The following is an 8,020-nucleotide window of genomic DNA, read 5'->3' as shown; positions in this document are numbered from 1 at the left end:
TCACCTTTCACGCCAGCGACCCGGGTTCTATTCCACAGCCTGACTGGAGTGTTAGTATGTAGTTTATCATGTGTGTATATGTATGGAGTGCCTCATGTGTGCATATGACACTATATAAATTTACACAAATTATACACTCTATACAAATGCACACATGATACACACCTTACATATACACACAAGATAAACTCCATTCATACACAATCTCCTTAACACCTTATATCATATTACAGTGTGTTTATCCTGGACTCTTTCTCAACCACAGCTCTTGTGTTCGAATGTGCAGAGGGGCCACAGAACACCAAGAGAGACCATGTGTGTTTATATGTATAGAGTGTATCTTGTGTGCATATATATGGAGTGTTGTTTGTGTACATGCATAGAGTGTATCATGTGTGTATATGTATAGAGTGTATAGATGTATATGTATAGATTGTATCACAAAGAAGCACTTTGCCTTTCGTTGTTTGGGTTCAACAACTTCCAGTAGCTCATTGGGTATGTGACTCAACTCATGCCAGAGACCTGGATTCTATTTCAGACCCTGACAGGAGTGTATTGTGAGTCAGGGTCTGGAATAGAACCCATGTCTCTGGCATGAAAGTTGAGTCGCATACCCATTGAACTCCGCACGACATGACATGTTTGCTATTGCAACTGGTTTCTTTTTGCAACCAGGAACCCGTGTGACGTCATGTGTGACATAGGTTGGTAATTTGTCAATTCAGTTGATGCTGAATCAATGAAAATAAATACTGGAAAGCAAAACACAAATATCTGACATTTCCCGGAACAGGATCTGGCAAGATCCTGCTCAAATTAAGCACTGATTTATATACATTTATTTACATATATTGTCCCGCTGGGCAGCAACTTAATAAACTTTTTTTGAAGTGTTGTGAATGAAGCGCACTGGGACACATGTGGCCAATAGATACGAGGCAGCCAGCAGGCACAGAAGAAAGCACTCCATGACAACACTGCTGTAACTTTCACTCATTGGGAAATGTTTATCTGCCTGCGTCAAGCTCAGCCGATGTCCCGCTCCCGAGAGCCATATACCCCATCGTGATTGGTGGGTTCATTCAGCTCCGCACACAACACTGTAAAGTGCCATACATATCAAACTCGCAGGCTGCATTAAAGTTTAAAGTTTAAAGTTGAACCGCCAACTTATCCAGCATATATTTTACGCAGCAGATGCCCTTCCAGCTGTAACCCATCACTGGGAAAATAATAATAGTTCTAAAAACAATGATGTAAAATATTTTTGTTAGTTTAATTATAATAATAATAAAAATAATAAACAGGAACATGAACATATTTTTCTTAGCACAGGGACATCCTTCATTATATACAATTATAATAATACATGAATAATAATTATGATAAATAGGCTCATAATAATAATGAAATATCTCCTGTTATCCCATCATTCATTATATACTATAATTATAATAATGATTTTTCAAAAATGGTAATATCGGCCTACTAATAATAATATTAATTAGAAGATTCTAGGAAAAAATATTTAAATAATAATAATAATAATAATAACAGGCCTATTATATTAATTACATATTTTTTTAGCCCAGGGTTATCATTCATCATATACTATATTAAATAAGAATATATAAATAATAATGACAACATTGGGTTATTAATAATAAGAAGAAGGGACTAAGCCGACAAGAAAATGAACGAATGAATGAAGAAGAAGAAGAAAAAGAAGAACATTTAAATAATAAAAATAACAGGCTTTTACTAATAATTAAATATTTAGTGTTAACTCTGGGCCATCATTCATAACAATATATCATAACAACATCATTCATACACTCTATACATATACACATGATACACTCTATACATAAACACACAAGATACAGTCCTATACAAACGATACACTCAATACATAAACACATGATACACTTTATACATATACACACGACGTACACACACGATAGAATATATATATGCACACGATAAACTATACATATTCACACAAACTCGCAGGCTGCATTAAAGTTTAAAGTTTTAAACTTTTGTGCTGTTTTTAAAGAACATAAAGTTTCAATTTAAGGCAGGGGCCACAAACTATCGTCCTGGCCACGAATATAAGACCACTGCTCTAAAGGATTGTTAGGCTGCTAACAACAGGGTCACTTTCGGTTTTAGGAAAAGAGTAAAAGAGCAAGTAACAGGTGAAAACCTCAAATGCGAGTAAGCACATCATCAAACTGCGGCATTAACACATCTGATACCACAGCAGGTTTATTTTCCACGGCACAGTTTTAACCTCACATATAGCAGATAAGAGAAGCAGCAAACAGCATCCTGTGAAAAGGCTACCCATTAAAATGATTCAAACTACTTGTTAAATTTTTTATGTGCTGCTTCAATTATTTTACTGTATATACAAAAAAAAAAAACATTTTAACACATAGCTATTTTCAACAAATGTGTAAAACCCTTGCTTAGGTAAACTAGTCTAGAGGATTACCAAAAATAATAGCATAGCTTTTTATTTATTTATACAGAATTAAAAGGTTTAACCAAAAGCTACAAGGAAAATCACAAAGCAAAAGTTTTTTGAAGCAAAAAAAAAAAAGAGCGAGCCTGAAACTTTCATGCCAATTTTTATCATCACATGATAAAACCGTTAAAGCTGAGCAGTGAGAGACTAGCCACAGATGTCCTGTAGCAGCACAGAAGTAGACAAGTAACTAAAAAAGAAACTGTAAACCTCTAGCCAAATTTTTAATGCTGTAACCTTCACAAACATAGTTTATTATTCTGAAATCATCACGGCAAACAAACACAAAATAAAGGCTTTTTTTAAGCACCTTATTTTGTAAAACATTGTTACATAAAAATATGTCACAAGGATATGGCAGGCTCATATCAAGTACTCTATATTTTATTTTGCTAGGTGACTACATGAGACATAAATACATGAAAGATCTTTCACTTGATTTTTTGTCAGTTTGTATTTGCTAGCACTTCATTTTTGGAAAGATTAAACAATGCTGTGGTTTTTGGCTATAGGTGTAGGAGGAGTCAACATAGTTTCTGTTCTTCAAAGAGTTGTTGCTCATTTGTTTTGTTTTTTCTAATGAGAGAAGATTCAGCATTTTCCAGAAAGCAAAATCCAATGATGGATTTAGAATTAAGCTTCAATTCAACATCTAACAGCACTGCTGTGGGTTCAGAGAAGATCGCTCCTGCTGTGGTTCTGGGTTTGTGTTGTTTAGTGGGTTTGCCGAGCAACATTGCAGTAATCGTCAGCATTGCTCGTGAGTGGAACACAAATCTGAGCTTCACCTTAAAACTGATGCTCAACCTCGCGGTCTCTGATGCTTTGAGTCTTTGCTTGGCTCCTTTTGTGATGTTTGGAATATGGTTTGGATGGAAATTCGGCCTGTGGGTTTGTAGGATCCTGCTCTTCATCGGTCACTGGAGCCTGTATGTTGGTGTCCTGACGGTGACGTCCATGAGTGTGCACCGCTATCACAATGTCATCAAGTCAAGGGTTGCTAACAGGATGATTTTGCAAAGGCTGGAACGACGACACAGACACCTTCAGCTGATCTGCATCTGGACTCTCGCCTTTGTTTTTGCCCTACCAGTGTTTTTCACCCAAGGACTAAAAGAAAAGAATGGCTTGCAAAGATGTCAGAGGACAGTGAGCTCACAGTTTGTGGCAGTGGCTCTTCTTCTTCTTCAGATATTGTTGGGGTTTATTATTCCATTTTTAATAATGTTGACATTTTATCTGTGGTTGCACAAAGGTTTGCGTCAAACCTCCAGGTTAGCTCCACAGGAGCAGGAATCTAGAAACAAGGGGTCAAACGTTAGAACTTACAAAAAAAGACTTGTGATCAGCGTCGTTGTGGCTTTCTTTCTGTTTTGGACTCCTGTGCACATCATCAATGTCATTGACATTGTCGCTACTTTGACTAAAACATCTCATCAAGATGTTTATTCACGTCTAAAGTCTTTCCGTCGTGTTTATGGTGACACAAGCAAGGCTCTCGCTTTACTAAACTGCTGTTTAGATCCTTTTCTTTATGTTTTTGTTTTAAGGAAGGTTATAAAGTGTACGAAGTAGAAGTACAAAGGTTTATTTGGCATGTACAAATTCGAATAATTATTTTAAAGTTCTGAGTTCTTTTCTGAAGCTTGAAGATCATGTGTCTCTTTTCTGAAGTGTTGTGTGTGATCCAAGATCATTATAATGCTGTTGTACTCAATACTCTATACTCAAATGTTTTTGCTTATGTTCTCCTTTAAACCCTAATCCCACTGTTCCAATGCATTGACATAATTTACCTTTACTTTATGAAAAATAAACACTTTTGTAATCAAAAAACTTAAAACATCATAAAAGAAAGAGTAACATAAAAGAAGGCATGATCACTTCTACGCTTGGGGTGGGAGATTGAAATTAAAACAAATTAAAAGATCACAAGATCCTAAATGAAGACTACTGATGTAGCAATTCTGACAGTTATGTGGTCAAAAATACAGTCAGCTAGATTGTTATACTTGCTCTTTCCAATGTTGAGCTTATTCATAAAAAGCAGAACCACTGTTGATGTGTGCTGGAAAGACAAATTTAAACTGTATCGTGTGTTTAATTTTTTTTACATTTGCAAAAATAAAAAAACACTATTTCTGAAATAATACGGCTTCTTCACTCGCTAAAAAAATAGCAGTGACAGCACTCAACCTGTGAACTGGTGTTTTTTTTTTAAATAGCTTTGTAAAAGTTTTTTTTTTTTTTTTTTGTAGATTACTAGTACTAAATACTAGCTTTCGCAGTATTAGATTGAAAGTTCACAAAAAGCCAATATCCACCCACAGACCCCCATCATCAGAAAAGTGGTTGAAAGTAGACAAACTTTCTACGTCAGTTGGATGCAGGGGCGCCACTATCAATTTTGGCTTCTAACCACCACTTAATGTGGCCTAAAGGTGAATAGACAAAAAAAGTGAGCAGGCCCTTAGTCTAAAAGCATAAGGCTGGCTCAGCGATAACTATAATTATATGCTAAATGAAACCTAGTTTTGTCATACAGATATGTGCTAGACATCATTCAAAATTGTAAAGGGTTTACATTTATCTTTGTAGGACCTACTCTCCACAAAATCTAAATAATGTGCTTTTAAAAGTAAATAATGTACTTTTTAAATAAAACAATTCTATGTTTTTTATATTATTTTAACCTCTTATCACAGAGATATAGGGTACTTGTGTGCTGTTGATAGCTTATTAATTTAAAGGGGTGGTCCAAAGTGTATTTTTACGGCTTTGTTGTGTTTATAGGGTGCAAAGCAATGTGTGCTCATGCTTCATTTGTAAAAAAAAATCTAACATTTATTTCATATATCTTACTTTGATTGTATACAGTCACTCAGCTAACAAAACGGCTATCATGTTTTCTTATTTCCTTTAAAGGCTCGCCCTCAAAAGGCTCTGATTGGTCAGCAAACATATTGTGCTGTGATTCGCGAATCGGTTCCACGTCACCAGGAAGCGCCATGCCTCTCCTAGCATGAGCTTTGCCTTTGTGTAAATGCTGTAAGTCAGTCTGTCAGTCAGCTTAGCCGTGTCAGAGTGAGCCTGAATCAGACAAAAAATGACACAGAGGACACAGCTGAACCTCATGCCTGCTCTCTAAAATAAATTCTGACAAGTGTTTTACGCATATATTTGGATTAAGCATGTGTAAGTGATATGAAACCTTCACATATATTTTGCGACTTTGTTAAATCGGATGTAGAACACAGGGAAAGCAGTCGCATAAAGAGACACACAGAGTGACACTGCAGTGGTACTGAAGATTGTGTGTGTTTTCAATGGTTTGATGGATAAATATGAATTTGTAGCTAAATTGTTAACAGTGCCGAACAGCATTTTCCATTGTTTACATTTTTGTTTACGTCCTTGCTACAACATACCATTAACACTAGAAACTTCATGTAATAGATCAATTTTAACAATTCATCTATTATGGTTGGAGCTGCTCCTGAACTAGTAGAGATTTTGGAAGTTGTCCTGTGTCAAATGCTAGAGCTATAACTTTTAATAATTATCTGGAACATAATTAAAAATAAATTGTAAGCACTTCTCTTTGTGTCATATCCTTTGGAAGAAGTTACGGGAGTTTTTGGACAGCATTTTAGCTTTCTCTACTATAACATAACAGCACCTTTGGCCACGACCCTTTGTTGCCCGGGGTGTTTATGCATAACCTGAAATGTTTATGACTTCATTACCCCAGATGAATTTTTCAGAAGTCCCCAAACTTTATTCGCTGAAGGTTTTACTTAGCTAACTCTATAAAAGTCTAACACTATAAATGTTTTCTTGTGCATTGAACTTTGAGCGTCTTACATTCAGAGATGTTGTTTATGTTCACACAGCAACATTACACATCAACTAAAGTTTCAAATATGATATCGTAGTTCATAAAAATTCAATGAAATAAATAATAAAATAAAACAAAGCTAAACAAAGATCACAAACTGTCATCTGTGGTGTTTCCTTTGCTTATTGAATTTGTTCTGTATTATCTGACTGTCAAATAGCCCATAACATGCTTTTCCACCATTTTCATTTTTTACATTTTGAGAGAAGTAAAACTGACATGTGGTTTCAACAACCAAATGCATTTAGACCTGTCTAGTTTCATCTGGAATGTATCACAGACCACCTACTGAAGTGATTTGACCCAGGTAGCAAAACAATCTGACCCAGATTTGGCATAAATCTGGCACAGCAGGCATTCATCCGGCACTGGCATACACCATGTGGGCCAAATATGGCCCTGGTATGTCAGAGTTGGCACCATCTTTAAGGCGGCATACAATACTTGGCCCAGATGTAAAATGCAGTATTTGTCCCAGATGTTAATAATTGATAAGTGTAAGTCATTCATTTTATTTTTGTCTTAGTCCTTTTATTAATCTGGGCCCCACTGTGCTACCTACTGCCCCACCGATAAAATAAATTTTTATAATTTTCTTTTCTTATTATTTTTTTGTTTTCTACCAATCAGGTTTAGTACTTACATTGTTTATACCAAGCTAGAGCTTGTGAAGTTCTGTTGTACAGTGCTGCAAAAAGGAGTGGGATTAAACAAGAGGATTAGACATTTAAAAAAGAGAGGGATTGGCCCACATTTAAAAATTTTGTCCAGAGAGGTCATGTTTTGATCTTAAATTGATTTCATGCAATCATGTGATGAATTCACCAAGCTTAAACTTTGCAATGCAGTGACATCTGAAACTTGTCGCATGAGCTTGCATTTCCTGTTTGATGCATTTGCATGCATATGAATAGAAGTTTACCTGGCAAATTGTCCAGTGTGACTGAGGCTTTATATACAAACTTATGCACTAGAATTCTCAACTGTTTTTAAAGTGTATGCAGCTGAATGTTATTGTGTTCTTTCTGCCTTGTAAATACTCTCTTATTAAACTCATTAGCGTGTAAATGAGCACAAGAAAGTGTTTCAAAAACAGACTACAGGACCGTGAACTCCACCTACTGGTCTGGTCTACAGTGTTTTTTAAGGAGATTTTGCTGATCCGAATGAACATTTATCATTTTGAAAATACTAGCATCTATTTTGAACAAACATTGTGGAGGGACCTTTCTCTTGACATGTAAAAACTGGTGGAGAGGTTGCTTTTATATTGGTGAAATTAAACAAACAATTGTCCCCCTATAAGAATAAGAATGCTGCATTTCCCAAATGGCCTTCAGAAGGAAGACAAACCAAACCCAGGGAAAACCAGAAAACTTTGGATTGGTTAACACATGATCTAAATCCAACTCAGGTGTAGCCCTTTTTACAGCCATATATTGTCCAGCACAGGTAATAGTTTAAATAAAGAGAGCCCACAGGGATTCATCTAGATCAATTTTATCCCTGTTTGGATTAAAACTGCTGTAAATTACAACACATATGTCTTACTTGTTTGTGAAAAGAAGTATTCTCAGGAATGTCTA

This window comes from Danio rerio, chromosome 18 (assembly GCF_049306965.1).
Source record: "Danio rerio strain Tuebingen ecotype United States chromosome 18, GRCz12tu, whole genome shotgun sequence".
In the NCBI taxonomy this organism is placed as follows: Eukaryota; Metazoa; Chordata; class Actinopteri; order Cypriniformes; family Danionidae; genus Danio; species Danio rerio.
Note: the sequence above shows the minus strand (reverse complement) of the source record.